The sequence below is a fragment of the Neofelis nebulosa genome, chromosome 12 (assembly GCF_028018385.1).
Source record: "Neofelis nebulosa isolate mNeoNeb1 chromosome 12, mNeoNeb1.pri, whole genome shotgun sequence".
In the NCBI taxonomy this organism is placed as follows: Eukaryota; Metazoa; Chordata; class Mammalia; order Carnivora; family Felidae; genus Neofelis; species Neofelis nebulosa.
Window position 1 is genome coordinate 35,168,485 of NC_080793.1, and position 21,575 is coordinate 35,190,059.

A 21,575-nucleotide genomic window follows, 5' to 3' on the forward strand; every position below is an offset into this window, starting at 1 on the left:
GATATCTTACAATTTGCATGTTCTATTCTCCTGGTCAATATATTCCTGACACACTTGCTTTCCCCCAAATTCCCAAAACACTTTACATCCTTCAAGGTCTATCTCATCATTCATTTATTTATTCAACAGATATTTTTGAAACATGCTTTTTGCAGAGTATATTGCTGGGCACTGGAGCTACAACAGTGATGAAGACAGACTTGACCCCTGTCCCTGGAGGCTTTCTTCATTATGCAGTCTCTTCCGTCTTTGACCTCGCCCTGAGCACCCTCTCTGATGATCTGATCACATTTGACCTTCAGTAACAATCTTTCCTGTGTCTAGTCCTGCACACCAGAACACGAGCTCTTAAAAGCCTATGCCTTCCTCTACATTAGCCAGGGTACCGCCAAACACATGAAATCAGAATCCAACAACAATCTTTCAAACAGATGAGGCTGATCACTTAACCTCAGCATCTTTATCTGTGTAATGGGAGACATTATCTCAGGGTTTCCTGAGTCCAGTTTTCTGACTTGATGCTTGTGAACACACTTTGCAAACTGCACACCTCTAAGCATCAGTGGGGAATGTGCCTTTATTTACCACGATGACCACCCAAAGCAGTTTACCAAAAAGGAACTCCATCCAGCTCTTCTGCAGATCAGGGGTTACTGTGTGCTCCTGGGTGAACCTCAGCCAAATGGGAGAGACAATGCAAGTACTGATCAATCTGCCACCAACCACTCCCCGCCCCCCACCTCCCCTTGCATCTGTCCCTACAGTTAAAAGGCGGATCAATTACCATAGGCTCATTTATAATCATTACAGTTGTTGTCTCGAGTTTTCTCTGCTTATTGCCTGGGTTAAGAAGCCCCTAACCCATGGAAGGGGTACAGGGGCTTGAGAACACCTTTTGTCTCTGAGCCCCAGCCAGTCCTGCTCAAAGCTGGAGGGAAGGGTATCAGGAATGAGGTGTCAGTGTCTTCTGCCTTCCATATCCAAAGGCTTTATGGAGCCTCAGAGGCTTTTCTGGGCTGACCTCTGATGGAGGCGCTCAGGAGGTAATCCCATTATGGAAAGGCACCCCTGGAAAGTTTCATTACACTGATGCATACTGTCCATATTTCATCGTCATCAAGGCAGGTTTTCTCACTCTTCTGACACGAAAACAGACAGGTGGAGGCATTTTGATTTGGGCTGCCTAGTTTCTTCCTCAGGGAAGCTGCTTCCTCTGGCTTGCATGATAATTGAATTTCACGGATGGAATCTTCCACATACTTCTCAATTAGGGCTGTGTACAGGCAGCGAGATTTTTCAGGTGTTGATGTATGATTGTCACTCTTTTTTTAGCTTTAAATTAATCTTCTTAATTTCTGCCAGCTCCAAATCCGGCTTTGCTAAATAGCATTATTCTGACTTAAATGGTCTAATCTGTTTGTCGTAAACTGGGTACAGCTGAAAATCGTGTATGCAGGAGCCTTCCTCATTAATCACAGCTGACAAGAAGTCAGAAATCAAGAAGCAAAATTGTCTCTGAAGGCAAAGTGGGGAAGGATTGAAAAAAGCAGCCAACTAGGTGTGATGGTAGAGCTGGGAGTAAGTCCCTGCCCTCTCTGGGCTTGTTCCTGTGTGCATGTGCGTGTGTGTTTGTGTGTGTGTCTGGGTGCTCGGTCGGTTAAGCATCCGACTTCTGCTCAGGTCATGATCTCATGGTTCGTGAGTTCAAGCCCTGCATCAGGCTCTCAGGGCAGAGCCTGCTTGGGATTCTCTCTCTCTCCCTCTCTCTCTCTGGCCCTACCCCACTTGCTTGCACACACACTCTCTCTCTGTCTCTCAAAATAAATTAATAAACTTAAAAAAAGTGAAGGAAGCAGGAAGGATGGGGGATTAGATCAGAAGTCCTCAGGGACCTTTTCAGCTGTAAGGTTCCCTGAGCCTATATATGACATCTCAGAAAAACGCCACAAAAATGACATATTGGTATTTAAATGCACGCTGTTATTGACTCTTGAGAACACTGAGAGCCTACAGTCTTAATACTTTACTGCAGCATTTCCAAAATGAGGAAGGCAAAGTGATTTTAGGTAGTAAAGGAACACAGAATTAGTGACACAGGAAAGCTGTGTCCGCTTTCCAGTCTCCATCCCCCTGAGCAGCTGCACAAGGACTGTTTGGCGGCACACATTTGAAGTGCCTCTCTAACTCTGGCCCCTCTCCCAGGTTAACAAAGAAGGAGCAGCCTCAGTCTCGGCTCCTTTGTCAGGCAGCATACCCAGTTAAAATCCAGTATCTGGTGCGGGTGTGTGTGGTTTCTTTGTTTTTCTCCATATAGGGTAGAGACTGTTTCCTTTTAAGCCATATTTATTAAGGAGCTGATTTGAAAGAACATTAAGTTAATGCAGAAGCTGTATGGCTATGGCAAAAATTAAAAGTGGCATGTAAATGTCCAGTTACTCGGGCTCCGGAGAAATATTTAGTGCCTCAGTAGACGGCCATGCATTATTCAGGCACTGGGGAGATAGGTGTGTAACACCTTGAGGTCCTTACCCACCCCTCAACTCCTTTACTCCCATATCCTGAGTGTCCAGGCCACCCTCATGCCCTTTGCATGCTGCCCCCATCTTGTCACCGCTCATGGGAACCAGCATTCTCATAGCCCTTGGATCCCCATGTTGTTACTACTGTTGGGTGGGTAACTGACAGTCCTGAGGGAATAGGTGGACATGGGACTTTCGGCCTTAAAATCAGGACAGTCCAAGGCAAACAGAGACAAATTAGTTCTAATGGCGAGCTAGCCCAATCCTGAAGCAATGCTACCCTTCACTTACTTGCACGACCTCTGTGGCTGCAGGTACAGGTGAATCAACCCCCACCCCGGCAGACTGGCACACTTCCAAATTCTAATCTCTTTTAGCACAGTCTGCAGTCTTTTATAGCTTCCCCCCACTCCCTGGCAAGAGCTATTTCACACTTCTCCACCCTCCCTAACACTCCTCTTCCACACATCACCCTCTCTTCCCAAAGAAGGGCTTGCCCCACTGAGAGCCTAGAGGGCAGTGATGATGAAGCTGCTCCCTCCCTGGTGGACCACTCCCCACTGTACCTGCCTGCATGCATCCCTCTCCCTCCCTCTGGACTTCCATCCTCCTGGCTCTCTCCCTTATCTGCAGTCACTCCCACCCTACAGGCACCTTCCTGTAACACAGGTCTCTCAGAACCCCTGAACACCTCCACTTGGAGCAGTCACCCTGTTCTCACCCAAATAGCTCTGAGGCGCTGTCTCCACTTCCCTTTCTCAACTTTCCTGGACACTCACTCCTCTATCCCTGCACTCTGGCATCTGCCTCCTCTAAAGCAGTTCTCGCTACATCTCTGATAGCCCGCTAATTGCCAAATCCAGTGGATCGTCAGTGTCCTTTGTTTTGACTGTTTCACAGATATCAGCTCATTTGAACAAAACTATTTATGTGTTGTTAAAGTAAAATATCAGCCTACTAAGATAGGTATTCTATTATCCCCATTTTAAGCTTGAGGAAACCGAGGAACAGAGAGGTTAAGTAAATTGCCCAAGGTCACACAGCTGTATATGATAGAGCAGATGGCTCAGAAGTCTGTGCTCTTCACACTCCCCTCTGGTACCTCTCTGATGCTCTCATCTCTGATATCCATTCCCTTCCTCTTAATCTTTCTGTCCCCAGCCCCTGGGATAGGAGCTGATACCCAAAGGATACTCAACAACTGTTTGTGGCTGAACTAACTGAATTTTTGTGGCATGCTCAGGAAAACCAATCTAGGGGAAGATCAAACAGTAGCCACCAGTGTGTTAGATGGTATGCCAGAGCTCACAGGGCTCTGAAGACAGTGATGAGAAATAATAACAACAGCCACAACAATGGCCACCATTTGTTGAATTCTAATATGCACCAAGAACTGTACTACATTATCTTGTTATCTCACTGAGTCTTCAAAACATTCTTCTGAGGTATCATTCTTAACTTCATTTTACAGGTCAGGAAACCAAAGTCCAGGGAGCTTTTGTTCCAGGGAACAAAAGCATATGCAGGGGAGCCTCAGAGAGCAGGGAACCTGGAAGGCTTCCCAGAGGAGGTGCCACCTAAGCAGGGTTTTGAAGAACCAGTATATTTAGTCAACTGAAGGAGAGCACAAAGGTGTTCCAGGGAAAAGGCACAATGCCTACAAAGGCTCAGGGTCAAAAGAGCATGTACCATTAGGGACCTTCAGATGGCCTGGGCTGGCTAGAGGTCAGAGGATGAAATGGGGAGTGGGTAAGGAGAATTTCTTTTTTTTTTTTTTTTTAATTTTTTTTTCCAACGTTTTTTTAACTTATTTTTGGGACAGAGAGAGACAGAGCATGAACGGGGGAGGGGCAGAGAGAGAGGGAGACACAGAATCGGAAACAGGCTCCAGGCTCCGAGCCATCAGCCCAGAGCCTGACGCGGGGCTCGAACTCACGGACCGCGAGATCGTGACCTGGCTGAAGTCGGACGCTTAACCGACTGCGCCACCCAGGCGCCCCAGGAGAACTTCAAGAGAAGTGAGAACAGGAGTCTCACAGGCCATAGGAAGGAATTTCAACATCACTGGGGCCATGGGACCATGGCTCTCAAGCTGAGTGCATAAGAATTACAAAACTGATCCTAGACTTCCTTACATAATCTGAATCAGTAGATTTATGATAGGGCTCAGGAATGGTGTGTGTGTGTGTGTGTGTACCTTATTAAAGCTCAAATACACTCAAACAGATTTATGAAATATAATTGATATACAATAAATTATACATATTTAAAGTATACAACTTTATAAGATTTGGTTATATATATATAGTCACAAAACCATCACCACAATCAGGAGAGTGAGCGTATCCATCACCCCACAAAAGGTTTCCTCTGTTCTTCGTAATCTCTCCCTCCCACCCCCATCCCCACTGATCTGCTACTATTATAAATCAGCTTACGTTTTCTAGAATTTTATAAATAGAATCATACTATATATACTCTTTTTTTGTTTGGCTTCTTTCACTTATTTTAAGATTCATTTTGAGATAGACATGTAGTTTGTATTAGCAATCTGTTGCTTTTTATTATAGAATAGTATTCCATTGTCTGGATATACAGTATTTTGTTTATTCACCTGTTGATGGACAAATAATGCTGCTGTGAACATTTGTGTGCCAGTCTTATAATGGGCATATGCCTTCATTTGTCTTGGGTAAGTACCTAGGAGTAGGGTGGCTGGATCATATGATACACCTTTTAAAGAAATGCCAAATTATTTTCCAAAATACCATTTTATATTCAAACCAGCAGGTATTATATTCAATAGCAACTAGTGGTATATCTTACTGTGGTTTTTAATTTGCATTCCTCTGATAACTAATGATGATGAACATCTTTTTATGTTCATATTTTTCATTCTTATTCCTTCTTGGATGAAGTATCTGTTCAACTCATCAATTTTTCAATTGGATTCTTTATTTTCCTATTGTTGAATTTTGAGAGTTCTCTATATATTCTGGACACAAGTCCTCTACCAAATGTATGAATTGCAAATATTTTTCCCTAGTCTGTTACTTATCTTTCTGTTCTCTTAATAATGTCTTTTGAAGAAAAGTTTTTAACTTGATTAAGTCCAATTTATCAAATTTGCTTTTGTGAATTGTGCTTTTGGTGACATATCTAAGAAACCTTTGCATAATCCAAGGTCACAAAGATTTTCTCTTATGCTTCCTTGTAAAAAAGTTACAGTTTTAGGTTTTACATTTATGTCTATGACCCAATTGAGTTAATTTTTATACATAGTGCAAGGCATGGGTCCAAGTTTTTGGTGCTTTCAGTTTTTTGGCTTTTCTTTTTCTTCTTTTTCATTTCTTTCTCTTCTTCCTTTCTTTCTTTTTTCTTTCTTTCTTTCTTTCTTTCTTTCTTTCTTTCTTTCTTTCTTTCTTTCTTTCTTTCTTTCTTTTTTTTTTTTTGCATTTCTATTGTTCCATCCCTTCCTAAAAAGTTATCTTTTCTCCAGTGCATTGCCTTTGCACTTTTGTAAAACATCAGTTGTTCGTATATGTGTGGGTATATTTCTGGACTCTATTCTGTTTATTTGTCTTTATGCCAATATTACATTTTTTATTACTACATCTCTTATTACTATATTTTGTTACTTTATGTCTTGCAATCAGGCAGTGTAAGTCCTTTAATTTTGTTCTGCCTTTTCAAAATTGTTTTGGCTTGTCTAGACTCTGTACATTTTAGTATGAATATCAGAATCAACATATCAATTTCTACCAAAAAGCCCTATTGGGAATTTGATTGGGATTGGGTTGCACCTACAGATCAATCTGGCAAGAAGTGACCTCTTACAATGTTGATTCTTGCAACTTCATTTTTTTAGGGTTTTCTCTAATTTCCCTCAGCAGTACTTTACAGTTATAGGGTACTGGTCTCTCACAACTTTCCTCAGATTTATCCCCAAGTATCTTATATCTTTTGATACTATAATAAGTGGTAATTTTTAAATTTCTGTTTCTGTTTGTTGCCAGTATGCGAAATATATTGAGTTTTTATAAATGGATCTTGTATCCTGCAACTTGGTAAAACTTATTTATTCTGGTAGCTTTTTTGTAGATTCTATTAGATTCTCTATGCAGATGATCATGTTGAATGTGAACAAAAACAGTTTGACTTTTTACTTACCAATATGCGTGTCTCATTTATTCTTCTTCCCTGATTGCACTGGCTAAGACCTCCAGTACAGTATTGAATAGAAATGGCAAGAATGGATATCTCTGTCTCATTCTTGATCTTAGTAGGAAAGCATTTAGTCTTTCATAATTAAATATGATGCTAGCTATCAAGATTTTGTAGATGTCCTTAATCAGGATGAGTAATTTCCTTTCATTACTGGTTTGCTGACAGTTTTTATCAGGAATGATTGTTGAATTTTGTCAAATGTTTTCTATTTAATTGAGATGATCATGTTTGTTTCTTTTTTAGTTTGCTAATATGGTGAATCACATTAATTGATTTTTGAATGTTAAACCAACCCTGCATTTCTGGAGAAAGTCTACCAGTCATGATGTATTATCATTGTAGTCCATTGTTGAACTCAATCTGTTCTCTTAAAGACTTATTGAACTGTAGTTCTCTTTTTTTGTAATGACTTTGTCTGCTTTGAGTATCAAGTTAATGCTGACCTCCTAGAATGAAAGGAAATATTCCCTCCCCTGTCCCCTACTCCTTAAAACTTTTTGGAGGAATTTGTGTTGAACTGGTATTATGTCTTACCTAAATGTTTTGTAGAATTCATCAGTATGGGAAGGTTTACATATTATATACATATATATCTTACAAATTCAATTTATTTAACAGATAAAGGGCTATTCAGGTTATTCAGCTTAACTCTTTCTCCTTGAGTAAGCTTTGGTAATTCGTGTCCTTCAAAAGACTTGTCTAATTCATCTAAGTTGTTGGATTTATGGGCATAAAGTTGTTCATAATGTTCTCTTATTATCCACTTATTATCTGGAGAATCTATAATGATACTACTTCTGTTATTCCTGATATCAAAACTGTGTCTTCAGAGGTGCCTGGGTGGCTCAGTCGGTTAAGCATCCGACTTTGGCTCAGGTCATGATCTCACACTCCATGAGTTCGAGCCCCGCGTTGGGCTCTGTGCTGACAGCTTGGAGCCTGGAGCCTGCTTCAGATTCTGTGTCTCCCTCTCTCTGACCCTCCCCCATTCACACTGTCTTTCTCTGTCTCGAAAACAAATAAACATTAAAAATTTTTTTTTAAAAACTGTGTCTTCTCTTTTCTATCCCTGGTCAGTCTAACTAAAGTCTTATCATTCTTATTGATCTTCTTTAAAAAAAAAACAGCTTTTGATTTCATTGATTATCTCTACTGTTTTCTATATTCTATTTCATTGATCTTCATCTTGATCTTTACTATCTCCTTTCTTCAATTTACTTGGGCTTCTAAGTAAGCAAGTAAGTAAGCTTTGCTAAGTAAGCAAAGCTACTTACTTTGCTCTCCCCTTTCTACATTCTTAAGGTAAGAGTTGAGGTCATTGATTTGAGACTTTTCTTTTTCTCTAATATAGCCATTTAGTACTATAAATTTCCCCATAAGTACTGCTTTAGTAGCACCCCACAAAATCTGATGTTGCATTTTCATTTCATTCTATTCTAAATATTTTCTAATTTCATTTTTCAATTTTTCTTTAATCCATGGGTTCCTTAGAAGTGCTATTTAGTTCCCAATCATTTGAGGATTTTACAGAGAACTTTCTGTCATTGATTCAGAATTTAAGTCCAATGTGAGATAAGAAAAAACTTTCTATGAAGTGAATTGTTTGAAATTTTGGAGACTCATTTGTAGCCCCAAATATAATCTATCTTGGTAAATGTGCCATATCCACTTGTTAAGAATGCATATTTTGCTTAGGCGTCTGACTCTTGATTTTGGCTCAGGTCATGATCTCACGGTTCGTGAGTTCAAGCCCCACGTTGGACTCTGTGCTGACAGCATGAAGCCTGCTTGGAATTCTCTGTCTCCCTCTCTCTCTGCCCCTCCCCTGCTCACACACAGACACACATACACACTCTCTCTCAAAAATAAATAAACATTAATTTAAAAAGAATGCGTATCTCGCCAGTGTTAGGAAGAGTATTCAATAAATGCCAATTGGGACAAGTCGCTTGATAGTATTGTTCAAGTCTCCTATATTTTTCACCAGTTTTCTGTCTACTTATTCTATCATTTTTTGAGAGATGGTTACTAAAGTCCCTAATGATAATTGTGTATTTTTCTATTTCTCCTTTTAGTTCTATGATTTCTGCTTCATGTATTTTCAACCTTTATTATTAGGCACATAACATTTAGGATTATGTTATCTTGACTACTCAACCCTGCCCCCTTATCACATCATGAAATGACCTTCTTTATCCCTGGTATTCTTTTCTTTAATGTTTATTTATTTGTGAGAGACAGAGACAGAACACAAGATGGGGAGGAGCAGAGAGAGATGGAGACAGAATCCTAAGCAGGCTCCAGGCTCTGAGCTGTCAGCACAGAGCTCAACACAGGGCTCAAACTCATGAACTGCAAGATCATAACCTCTGCCAAAGTTGGACACCTAACCAACTGAGCCATCCAGGTGCCCCTCTGGTAATATTCTTCACTATGAAATATACTTTGATATTAATATAGCATTCCACCTTTTGACTAGTGTTTGAATGGTATATTTCTTCCCATCCATCCACTATAACCTATCTGTGTCTTTATATTTAAAATGTGTTTTTTTTATAGGCAGCATATAGTTGGGACTTGCTTTTTTATGCAGTCTGGCAATCTCTGCCTTGTAATTTGGGCATTTAGACTCTGTACACTTATTGTGCTTGTAGATGTGATTAGGTTTAAATCTATCATCTAGATACCTGTTTTCTATACTTTGTTCCCCTTTTCCTTTGTCCTTTGCTTCTTTATTATTATTATTATTTTAAATAAACCCTGTGTCCAACATGGGGCTCAAACTTATGATCCTGAGATCAAGAGTCGCATACTCTACTGACTGAACCAGCCAGGCACCCCTCCCTTACTTCTTTTGATTATGATTCTATTTCTTACCTTTGTTGATTTATTAGTTATCACTGCTTTCCCTCTGTTTTGTTATTTCAGTAGTTAGAGCTTATAGAATACATATTAATTTATCATAGTCTACCTTCAAGTGATATTGTGCCATTACATGGGGCGCCTGGGTGGCTCAGTCAATTAGGTGTTCGACTGCAGCTCAGGTCATGGTCTCACACTTCATAAGTTTGAGCCCCGCATTGGGCTCTGTGCTGACCAGCTCAGAGCCTGGAGCCTGCTTTGGATTCTTCATCTTCTTCTCTGCCCCCTACCCTGCTCATGCTTTCTTTCTCTCTCAAAAATAAATAAACATTAAAAAAAAAAGAACTTTACAATAGTACATACCCATTTTTCCACTATCAACATTTGTGATTGTTGTTACACATTTTTATTGAGCCCTGTGTTGGGCTCCATCTTGTATGTGGAGCCCGCTTGGGATTCTCTCTCTCCCTCTCTCTGTGTCTCTTCCCAGGTCATGCGTTCTCTCTCAAAATAAACAAACATTAAAAATATATGTATATATATTTACCATTTCTAATACTTTTCATTATTTCCTGTGGAATTAAAATTTCATTTGGTGACATTTTCCTTTTGTCTGATCAACTTCCTTTAGCATTTCTTTTTGTATGGATGTGTTAACAATGAATTCCTTCTGTCTTTATATCTAAAAAAGTCTCTTTTGTCTTTGGTCTTAAACAATATTTTTGCTGAATATACAATTCTAGGTTGACAGATTTTTTTTTATTTTGCAGTACATCAAAGGTATGGCTTCACAATCTTCTTGCTTGCATTTTTCTTTTTTTGTTTATTTATTTTGGGAGAGAGAGAGAGAGAGAGCGAGTGCGCACATGCACAAATGCAAACAGGGCAGGGGCAGAGAGAGAATGAGAGAATCCCAAGCAGGCTCCACACTCAGTGCAGAGCCTGATGCAGGGCTCAATCTCCTGACTGTGAGATCATGACCTGACCTGAAATCAAGAGTCAGACGTTAAACCAACTGAGCCACCCAGGTGCCCCTTGCTTGCACTGTTTCTGATGAGAAATCTGCTGTTATCTTCATCCTTCTTCTTCTATATGTGTGTGAGTGTGTGTGTGTGTGTGTGTGTGTGTGTGCTTGCTTCTTGCAGCTTTTTGAAGTTTCTCTTTATCAATGCTTTCGGGCAATTACATTACCATATGTAATTGGTATCCTTGATATCCTTTCCTTCATGTTTCTTGTTCTTGGGACTCATTGAACTTAAATCTATAGCTTTATATTCATCATTAATTGTCATCAAAGGACACACTCTGCATGTTTTCAACTTTTAAACTTCATTAACATTTGTTTTGTTTTCTACCCAGCATATAGTCTATCCTGGTGAACATTCCATGGGCACTTGAAAAACCTAAGTATTCTGTAGTTACTCAGTGTCAAAGTGCACGATAATGTTGTTGAGCTCTTTAATGTCCTTACTATTTTTGTGAGAATAATTTTACCAACTACCAAGAGAGTAAAGATATGGTTATAGATTTATCTATGTCCTCATTTAGTGCTGTCAGTTTTCACTTCATGTATTTTGAAACTCTGCTTTTGTACACATTCCCATTTATAACTGTTTTGTCCTCTTGAAGAATGGACCCAGTTTTCATTATGGAGCTTACTTCTTTGCCTCTGATAATACTTCTTGTCTTAAAGTATGATATCTGATATTAATATAGCCAGCCACTTTAGCTTTCTTATAATTAGTGCTTCTGCATATTGTATACAGCAGTGTCTACAGAAAATAGACAGTTGTAGACAGAAGGTAATTAGCTCTTGCTGTTTTAACCAGCCCAAAAGTTTCTGTCTTTAACTGAAATGTTTAGTTCATTTACATTTGATATTATTCTTGATATGGCTGCCTTTAGGATGGCCATTTGGTTATTTGTTTTCTATTCATCCTGTTTTCCTTTTCTCTTTCTTCTTTTGTCTTCTTTGGAGTTAACAAAAATTTTTTAGTATTCCATTTTAATTACTCTATTGGGTTTTTTCCTCTTTTCAACATTTTTATTATGAAACATTTCAAACATACCAAATTTTTCAAAATGTTTTTCAGTGAACACCCATATACCCACTATCAACAGTTTCTGTAGAAAAGGAAAGACTTCATTTGTTCTAACCACCTTCCACATTGGATATGTGCCAAGTCTCTTAATTTAGAGTAGCGGTAAGTGCATTGAAAGAATTGTATTAATACAAACGTAACTCCCAAAACGTGGGGAACGAGAGTCCCATCTTCACATATATAGCAGGCCTTTACTGTGAGAGGGAACTAGACAATCTGGACTATTCCACAGAGGGTGACCAGGATCAGGCAGTGACTGGATGCTAGGTCATTATGAGGAAGGATCTGGATGTGCTGTACCCAGGAAAATATAGAGGCAGTTAAGAAGAGACATTTATAGGTCATAACCTTCCAGCCTCTGGGGAGGAGGGGAAGTTGTCTTTGGGAGAGACCAGTAGTCAGGACTAGATGAACACTCCATGGAAACAAATGTAGCATCAACAGAAGGAACAGCTAACAGGAAAAGGTGCTAAAAATGAGCAAGACTTCCTCAGGAGATAGTGAGCTTCCCATCACTGAAGGTATGCAAGCATTCACTCATTCAACAAATATTTATCAAGCCTTTATATACCAGACACTGAGCTAGGCACTGTGGATAGTACAGTGATTAAAACAGATTTCTTATCCTCATATGGTGGTCAATATTAAATAATCCCACAAATAAATCTATAACTATCAGTAATGATTCATACAGGACATCTGCTCTGGCAGGAATTGGAGAAGAGGATTACATGTTTTCTAACTTTAAGACCAAACAGCATAGAATCACAGGAAGCCCTATATAAGTGATGACTTCTGTAATTATATTATTAACATTATTATTATTACTACTTGTTCTATTACTCCTTTGTTTCACATTTCCTGGGTGCTCACTTTGAGCTCTGCAAGAAGGCCAAGCTGCATGAGATGGGTCCTTGTCCTCCAAGTAGAAGGGCGGCCCAGTTAACAGACCATCCAATGCAGTGTGGGAAGTGCTGTAATTAGAAACCAGGATCCCAGGGAGGCACTAGCTTTCCAGGAAGCAGTTAGAGAGATCCTGGGATGGGAGTGGGGCTGAGGGAAGCTTTAGAATAAGAGGAGATGAGCTGGATCTTGAAGGGCACATGGGAGGACACTTGAAGGGGTAAAGTAGGCAAAACTGCTATGTTGATCTCTTGCCCTCTGCAGACCTACAGGAAACTGACCACGGGAAGTGCCCCCTCCTCTCTAAACACCTTCCCCATCTCCCAGCCCCATCCCCACCCCCTACCCACTTGGAGATGGCGGGTAAGCTCAGCTGGGCCCCTTAGCCAATTAACACTCTTTGCATCTGAAAAGCTCAAATCAGCTCCTCAGAGGTGTTAGAGATCAGAGTAATTAAGGTCTCTTTCTCATGCAAATCTAAACCAAAAATTGAGTGTTTGTCTCCTTGGAAAATTAGGGCCCTAAGTTCTAGGAGGTGGTATTGAAATTCAGCATGGGGAGTTGATGGCTTCAAGAACTAGAAGGCAGTTTGTTGGGACGCTCTCCAGAAATATTTGATTCAATTAAATAAAAATGGCGGCGGAAGTGATATTCTTTAAGCGCCGATCAGATCCCATCTCTCCCCTGGTCTCCAATGCACTCACAATAAGATCCAAAGCACTTACAACAGCCTCAAGGCCCCTGCCTTCCTCCCAATTTCATCTCAGGTCCCTTCATAACGTGCTTGTCACATTTTGTAATTATTTATTTACTGGTTGGCCTCCCCCATATCATTAATTAAATACATTTCTGTTACTGCTCACCCTGGAGCACGATATATAAAGTTGTCCAACTGAAAAATAGCTCAATTGCAAATCAGTGCTTGCGATTTGGGATGTGCCCTAGAGCTACTGGGAATAGGGCTCATTTAAAATGCCCCTGCCTACCCACAGTGTACCCCTGGCTGGTGTCAGGTGTAGGGTCTGCTGTCACTAACTTCTAGTTGTGTCTCAGCATTCACTCTTCTGGAGAACAACTAACTGCTCTCTTTGAGATCCCCTACCTTCCTGAACACCCTTCACAAATGGCTAATTTTTAATCTGGACACTCATAAACATAACTTCCAGTGCAAAGAGAATTCCTCCAGCCGTGGGAAGAAACAGGAATGACATTTTCCTTAACGGAGTTGTTTACTGTCTTTCCTGTCTCCCCAGCTGGAGTGCATGCTTTGGGAGGGCAGGGACCCATGTCTATCTGGTCACCACCTATTCGCAGCACCTAGAACAGTGCCTGGCACTTGATGGATGTTCCAGAAATATAAATATTTTGAATTTTATGGATTTTCTGAGACTGCTCATGTACAGGCTTGGTGCCAGCCCCAGGGGCATAGAGGTGAAGAAACCCAGATTCAGCCTTGGAGGGGCTCATAGCCCAGCGGGGGCACGCATAGGACCCAGGACTCATTTTTTCACAAAGCTCTGAGTGTCCCCTACAGTGGAATCAGACCGTAAGTGCAAGGATACAAAGTAAGCAAATCTACTACATGAGCTTGGGAGGAAGAAAGGGAGCAAGAAATGACCATCTTCCCATTGTGGACAATTTCCCCAGCAAGAAAGGATCCCAACATTCCACTTAGTCATCAAACATTGTTGGAACCAGGCACTAAGAATACATTGATGAATTAAAGCTGTCCTTGTCCTCAAGCAAAGATGGTAAAAAAACAAAATAAAAAGAACGCACGCCATAATACCATGTCACATGGTAACAATAGATATATACATGAATCCAGAGATTTCACAGAAGTGAGAATGATTTACCACAAGGGAGAGGAGAATACAGTGAATTTTCTTGAAAGAGACAATGCCTGAGCTGGGTTTAGACAGATGAATAAGAGTTTTCTGGACAAAGGAGAAGAGAATGGCATTCTAGGCAGAGGGCACAACCAGTGCAGAGGCATAGAAATGTGAGCCAGGACGATGCATTTGAGGAACTGCAAGTCATTTGGGGTCATTGCCGAAGTGTAAAGTGAAAAGGGAAATCTGGAGGCACCAAGACAGGAAAAGTAGCTGGGCCCAAATGCTGGAAGGTTTTGTCTGGATGTTATACCTCCAGGCACAGGAGACCAGCACTGGGATTACACACAAGCATGATGAATCAGCTTTTGCCACATAATAAACCACTCCAAATCTCAATGGTTTAAAACAACAGTGTTGGGGTGCTTGGCTGGCTCAGTCAGTGGAGCAAGTAGCTCTTGATTATTAAGTCCGAGTCCCACATTGGGTGTAGAGATTACCTAAAAATAAAATCTTTATTTTTTATTTTTTTAATGTTTATTTATTTTTGAGAGAGAGAGAGAGAGAGCAAGCACACAAGTTGGGGGGAGGGGCGCAGAGAGAGAAACACACACACACGCACAGAATCCGAAGCAGGCTACAGGCTCTGAGCTGTCTACACAGAGCCTGACATGGGGACTGAACTCATCAACCATGAGATCATGACCTGAGCTGAAGCAGACACTTAACTGACTGAGCGACCCAGGCACCCCTAAAAATAAAATCTTTAAAAAGTAATAAAAAATAAAATAATAGTGTTCATAACTTACCCATCTGAGTTCAGCTGGGGGATGGTTTTGGTGGACCTTTGCTGAGGCAATCTGGCTCTTCATGAGTCTCTTTTCTTCCTCTTGGGACCACCGGGCCAACATGGGTGGTGTCTTGATCATGGCAATGGCAGAAGCACGGAGTACAAAAGGAGACATGCAAGGTGTCAGGAAGCCTGAGCTTGGAAATGGCACATGGTTGCTTCCACCTCATTCTGTTGGTAAAGGGAAGTCACATGGCCTGGTCCAGATTCAAAGGCATGCACCTGCAAAGTCATACGACACAGATCATGGGTAAAAAGAGGACTGGAGAACTGGGTCCATCAATGCACTCTAACCCAAGTAATGTGATCAGATCTTTGCATTAGGTCCCTTGGCCTCAATGCAGAGGGTGGATTCAAGGGGTAAGGCAGTTTCCGAGATTCAGGCATGAACTAAACGAATGCCCCTAGGACCCCACAATTTGTTCTTTCTTCTATTCCACGTGCTGGGCTTTAGCCAGATGGGGCAAAGGGGGGCTTATCTTTAGTCTTTTGTTCGATTCTAAGAGCTCAGCCTGAGCACTTTGGTGCTTTCAGCAGTGAATAAGGAGACTTTGAAATAAGCAGATAAAGGCTAATATTCAATAAACTAGTGAACAAGGGTTTTCTTTAACTCTCTTGGAAAAGACATCTCTGAGACAAAAACAGAACTGAGCTGCAATATTGGATAAGCCCCACTGATCACAAGAAAACCTAACATAGGTAATTGACTATTGGCAAACGCAACAGAACCAAATAAAGCAAGTAATTAACAATTATTGTGCTCGGAGGTAATGGAACTACAAATCTAGGCCGCCTAGGTGTTTGTCCCAGGCATTGATAAGAACAGAATGTTTGTTAGTGGGTGAGTAACCCAGGTGTGAAATTCATTTTATTAGACTACATCTAAAAATAGACTTGAACCAGACAGTGGAAAAGAACAGAATTCATCCCCACTTGCTCACTGGGGCACATAGGTAATAAACTCAAGGCTCTGCTTTTTGTTTAAAACAAGGTAATTGTGGTAGATTGTTTGCAAAAATAGCCCCAATTATTTCCCTTCCTGTATCTATGCTGTTTTGCATATGTGATTTTGCAGCTCTTCCTAAGATGGGGGTCTATTTTCCCACCTCTGGAGACTGTGACTAATTCTGACCAATAGACTATAGTAAAGGTGATATTATGTTACTTCTGAGCGTAAGCCTCAAGAGGCCTTGTACCCTGCCACATGCTCTCTTGGGACCCTTGTCCCCACCATGTGGACAAGCGCAGGCAAGGCTATTGGAGGGTGAAGTAATGAGTCAGCCCAGTTGTCCCAGCAAAGGCCCCAAGCATGTGACAGCTTAGCCAAAATCAGCAAAGAGGAATGATTGAGGAGACCTAGAATGGCTGGCGTGACCTTCAGTCTTGGCATCTAGAGCCATCAGGGCCCCTCAAGACCACCTAGAGCAGGATGACAAATATACAATACGTAAGCCCCCTCCTCCCGTCTGGTGCCCAGGGCAGGCATTGCTAATCTATTACCATACACTCTTCAACTTAGCCCAGAAGCAACTTCTGAATCCTTCTGGACATAGCACTGTAGGAAGCTCTACCCATCAGCTGTTCATTCCTGATGACTTCCATTACTCCCATTTCACAGAAGATAACACAGAGGCACAGGAAGAATAAGGGACTTGTCCATGGAGAGCTTTCCCTATGCCACATGGCCTCCACATGGTTATAGAGAACAAACACTTTTATGCCTCAACTATAATTCAGGGAATGATTCCAGCAGGTGGGAGCGGGTTTTATAAGCAACATCTTTTTTTTTTTTTTCTGCTTCTAGCTCAAGTTGTTATTTGGCCATGTTTTAAAAAGTAGATTTGGGATGCCTGCGTGGCTCAGTTGGTTAGGCATACAACTCTTGATTTCAGCTTAGGTCATGATCTCACAGTTTGTGGGATTGAGCCCTGTATCAGGTTCTGCACTGACAGTATGGAGCCTGCTTGGGATTCTCTCTCTCACCCTGTCTCTCTGCCCCTCCCCTGCTCATGCTTCTCTCTCTCTCTCTTTCTCAAAAATAAATAAATAAACTTCTTTTAAAAGTAGGTTTTTTAGGGGCGCCTGGGTGGCGCAGTCGGTTAAGCGGCCGACTTCAGCCAGGTCACGATCTCGCGGTCCGTGAGTTCGAGCCCCGCGTCGGGCTCTGTGCTGACAGCTCGGAGCCTGGAGCCTGTTTCCGATTCTGTGTCTCCCTCTCTCTCTGCCCCTCCCCCGTTCATGCTCTGTCTCTCTCTGTCCCAAAAATAAATAAAAAACGTTGAAAAAAAAAATTAAAAAAAAAAATAAATAAAAAATAAAAGTAGGTTTTTTTATCATAATAAAAGAATACAAACAATAGATTGTGCCCACTGCACTTAATAAAACCCTAAGGAATTCATTCATTCATACATGGGCCAGGCAAGATGCTAGGTATTGAGTTTATGGGGACACAATGGACATCCCAGGTGCCCAGGAAGCTAAAATGCCCAACTCTGACATTCCATTTAGTTGGGGGATGGTGAGACGGGCTCACAAGCAGGTTCAGTTCAACTCCTCCATCCCAGGGCCAGGAGGGACCCAGAGATTCCACACTATCACCCCTCACTCCATCTTTTGTGCAGTTCTCTCTAGGGCCCTCTGACAGGCCCCCTTCACACACCTCCAGCGATAGAGAGATCATTACATCCCAAGGTGGCCACAATTGCATCTTCAGATGGTTCTGCCTGCTACAAATTCTTCCTTTTGCCAAAAGTAAATGAGATTCTCCAGAACTCCTTGCCCTTGTACTGTGGGGAACTAATTTGGGGGAACCTAGGAAAAAACATTGAGGGGGAGATGTGTTCAGGGAAAGAGAGACAAGAAAAGGAGAGGAAAGACACTAAAACTGTCCTTCCATATTTACAGTGTGGTGAGACCATTACATATCCTTGCTCATAATTCTTACTCCTATTAGTTGAACATCATCTTGCCCATTGTGCCCTGGTATACTCTGAGATCCTTACAAACCCAGCGCCTTCAGAAGACCCCCAAATGCATTTTCTGTGGTATTCTGTGCAAGAGAGCTGGTTGCTATGGTAACAATTGGATATAAATTTCCCAGAACCCCCAACTAAACTATTAATCAGAAAGATAAGGAAAGGGCCAGGGAAGTAAATAAATCAGTTAAGAAATTGGCTCCTACCAGGAAGGGCAAGACCACCCCAACCCTGCTGAGGCAATAACTCATCCCTCCCTTTGATATTTTGATGGGGAAGGAGGGGCAGTTGTAGCCTGAGGGGGGCACTACTCACTCCGGTTTCCAGCTGTTTTATCCCTCATTCTTGCAGAGTCATAGAGGCTTGATAGTAGAAGCCAGGCATCTCATCTATGGAGAGTAAGGAGAAGGGCCCTGTCAGCAGGAATATCAAGGGTAAAATGCTGGACCCTGAAAACAGTGTTTTGGCCAGCTTGAAAGAAGCGTTCTACTGAAGTGTGGTGATAAGAGCAGGAGTAGAGTCAGCACAGATGGATACTAGATGGATTAGAGTGATGGGAGCAACATTTTAACTAGAAGTTTATAGGATTTGTTTGGTTCGGTTTTTTCCAAAGATTTTATCATACTTTGTTTAATGTTTGCATTTGGGTTTTAATTTAATAAGGAGTGGCATGGGAAGGCTTGCTAGGCCTCCTTGAAGTAAAGTAGAACCACCTGGAAACTGGTGGGTCCCACCACAATGCCTCCTGATGCTGGGGGGTGGGAGTGGGTGTTTGCTTTGATTATAGGAAACAAGGGAGGAAAGTTTCTTTCCTGGAAGGGAAGAAACAGAGGATGCTTTCCTGGTACATACAGAAGCCCGCAAAAAGAACATCCACGTGACCAAAAAGGGATCTGAGGCCTCAGCCTGGGAATGTGGGCACCACTTCAGACCAGAATGTGTCCCCTGCTGACCAGGCCTGGTGGCGGCCCCACCCCTGGCTTAGGCTGGCAGGGCTAAGGCAAGTGAGCCAAGGGGAGGAGTGACTGAAGAAGACCAGCCCTGGCTTTGCTGCAAACTCATATTGGGATCTTTGGCAAAGCTCTTGCCATGTCTGGACCTCAGTTTTACAAACTGTACAAGGAAGAGCCTGGGCCAACTAAGGCCAAAGTCACCATGTAACTAGCAGTAACGGGACTTGATGCAAAGTCTAACACAGGACCCTTCCCTTTAACCCTTGTTTCTCCTTAAGGGGAAAAGTGGAATACATCAAGGATGTAGAAATAGGGGCAAGGGAGAGGAATCCCACCTCAAAAGCCACCCTGTAAGAGATCTTACCAGAGAATACAGAGGGATGCCTCCAAGACTCCAACAGAGGGGTCCCCAATGCCTCTTTGGTGCTCTCTGACTCTAAATTTAAGACTCCAAAATGAGAAAAAAGGTTGAGAGAATGGAAGGGGGCTTTCTAACCTGAAGGCAGAGGTTGCATTAAAACCTCAAAGAGAAAATTGAATGGCACCCCACCTCTCTCCCCCACGGAGCAAGTCCTTCCTCCAGGGAAAGCACTGGCTACACAAGCCTCTTTGCCCACTGCCTCCTGTAAGCATCCTCAAAAAGCTAATTTAGGCTTGTCAGGGTGGAAAGGCCTTGAAGGGAGCACTGAGACCCAGAGTGGGGAATGACAGACCTGAGGCCTCACAGTGAGAGGTGGGAGAAGCAGGGATTGTAGACAGGTCCCCTGCCCTCAGACCTATGCAGTTTCCACTGCCCTGGCTGAGTATCCTTACATTGTCTTCCTTGGACTCTTGCTATAATGCATGCACATTCTGCAGTGAAAATGGCAGGGAGAGATCCTGCAGGGATTGGTAATTTTTCACCATGGGTGGCACTGAGGCTTCCCTGTTCCCTGGAGGAGGGAAATGAAGGGTTGATTAAGTACTCGAAACATCCCTGCTTGTGGACTGTTTAATAAGTGCCTCGTCCATCTCTCAGGCATTAAAACCGACATTTGGTTTGCTAATCCAATTTGGCAATCCTCTCCAAGGCTGCGATCGCTGGGCGCCATTTTGTTTGATGTGTTAGGAATCAATGCAAGCTCCCTGTACTTGCTCTCACTACTGCTTGATTAATTACAAATGAGACCTTTCCCTTTGCATTAATGTTCCAATAGAGAGAGAGCAACCCCCAATGGTCCAAGCAGCTTGGAGAATCCGATGGTGACCCAGCCATTCACCTGATTCTCTCAGCCTAAATTCCTGGATCTAAATAAATCAGCAGAAAGCAGGTATAGGGTCTGTAAAACCCCCCTGATCTTTGGCTTATGCTACGCTGTCCACTTAGCAAGAGGAAATGTATAAGGGGAGCCACAGAAGAACATTCAGCATCTTACATAAAAATCAACAAGGTATGGGTGCGCCTGGGTGGTTCAGTCATTTAAACACCCGACTTCAGCTCAGGTCATGATCTCATGGTTTGTGAGTTTGAGCCCTGCATTGGGCTCTCTGCTGTCAGCACAAAGCCTGCTTCGGATACTCTGTCTCCCTCTCTCTCTCTGCCCCTCCCCTGCTTGCTCTCTCTCAAAAATAAATAAACATTAAATAAATTAACAAGGTATGCTGTGATTTCGTTATGTAACGTCCCTTATTTGGGTGCAGCATTAGTGCTCAGTGCATCTATTTCTCTCAGCCAACAAGATCTCTGTGAGTTATTGGGGTTTCTTTTGCTTTGCCACCAGGAAGCTCAAAGCTAAATACAGTTCTGTGGTTCTAGATGCAGGTGTTTTCCTGCACACTCAGAGTGGTTTCTCGCCTCCTTTTATATAAATATTTTTAACTATTATATCACGTCTGTTCCTTATTTAAAAAAATAACTATGAAACTATCATTTTGCCCTGCAAACTTGCTTATGCTGCTGGAAATTTTCCTTCTTTCTTTCTTATAGGAGCACTCTCTTGGGAAAGGAAGATGGAGTGGACATTTATTTTTGCTTCCACAATATTCTTTCTTCATAAGGTACAACCCATGAGCCCCCACTCTTAGTCCAGGTTGTCTGGGTAGACCTCTACCCTCTGGCCAGTGATGGGCATCACATTCCTTGGGCCACAGTGATTGGGTTGGAGTGCTGTTAACCTAACGCGGTCCAATTAGAATGAACATCATAACTTCTGCTAGGGATGCTGAGCAAAGATTCTTGTCCCTTTCTGCTTTGCTTGTGAGAGGTTATAGGCCCAAGCATTGCAAAAAGTCATCTTGAGAACCAAAGGGCAAAGCCTGTTTGAAAACGAGTCAATCTTGGGGCGCCTGGGTGGCTCAGTCGGTTAAGCGTCC

At 42.1% G+C, this 21,575-nt stretch overlaps 1 protein-coding gene across 1 annotated transcript in view; it reads right to left on the minus strand.

Annotated features, from left to right (window-relative positions):
- ALDH1B1 (aldehyde dehydrogenase 1 family member B1) overlaps positions 1 to 21,575 on the minus strand; it is a 243,189-nt gene that overhangs the window by 132,296 nt on the left and 89,318 nt on the right. Inside the window, exon 2 of the mRNA XM_058694851.1 lies at positions 15,255 to 15,517. The gene's annotated coding sequence lies outside the window, so the exon portion shown is untranslated. The remainder of the gene's footprint in view (positions 1 to 15,254; positions 15,518 to 21,575) is intronic.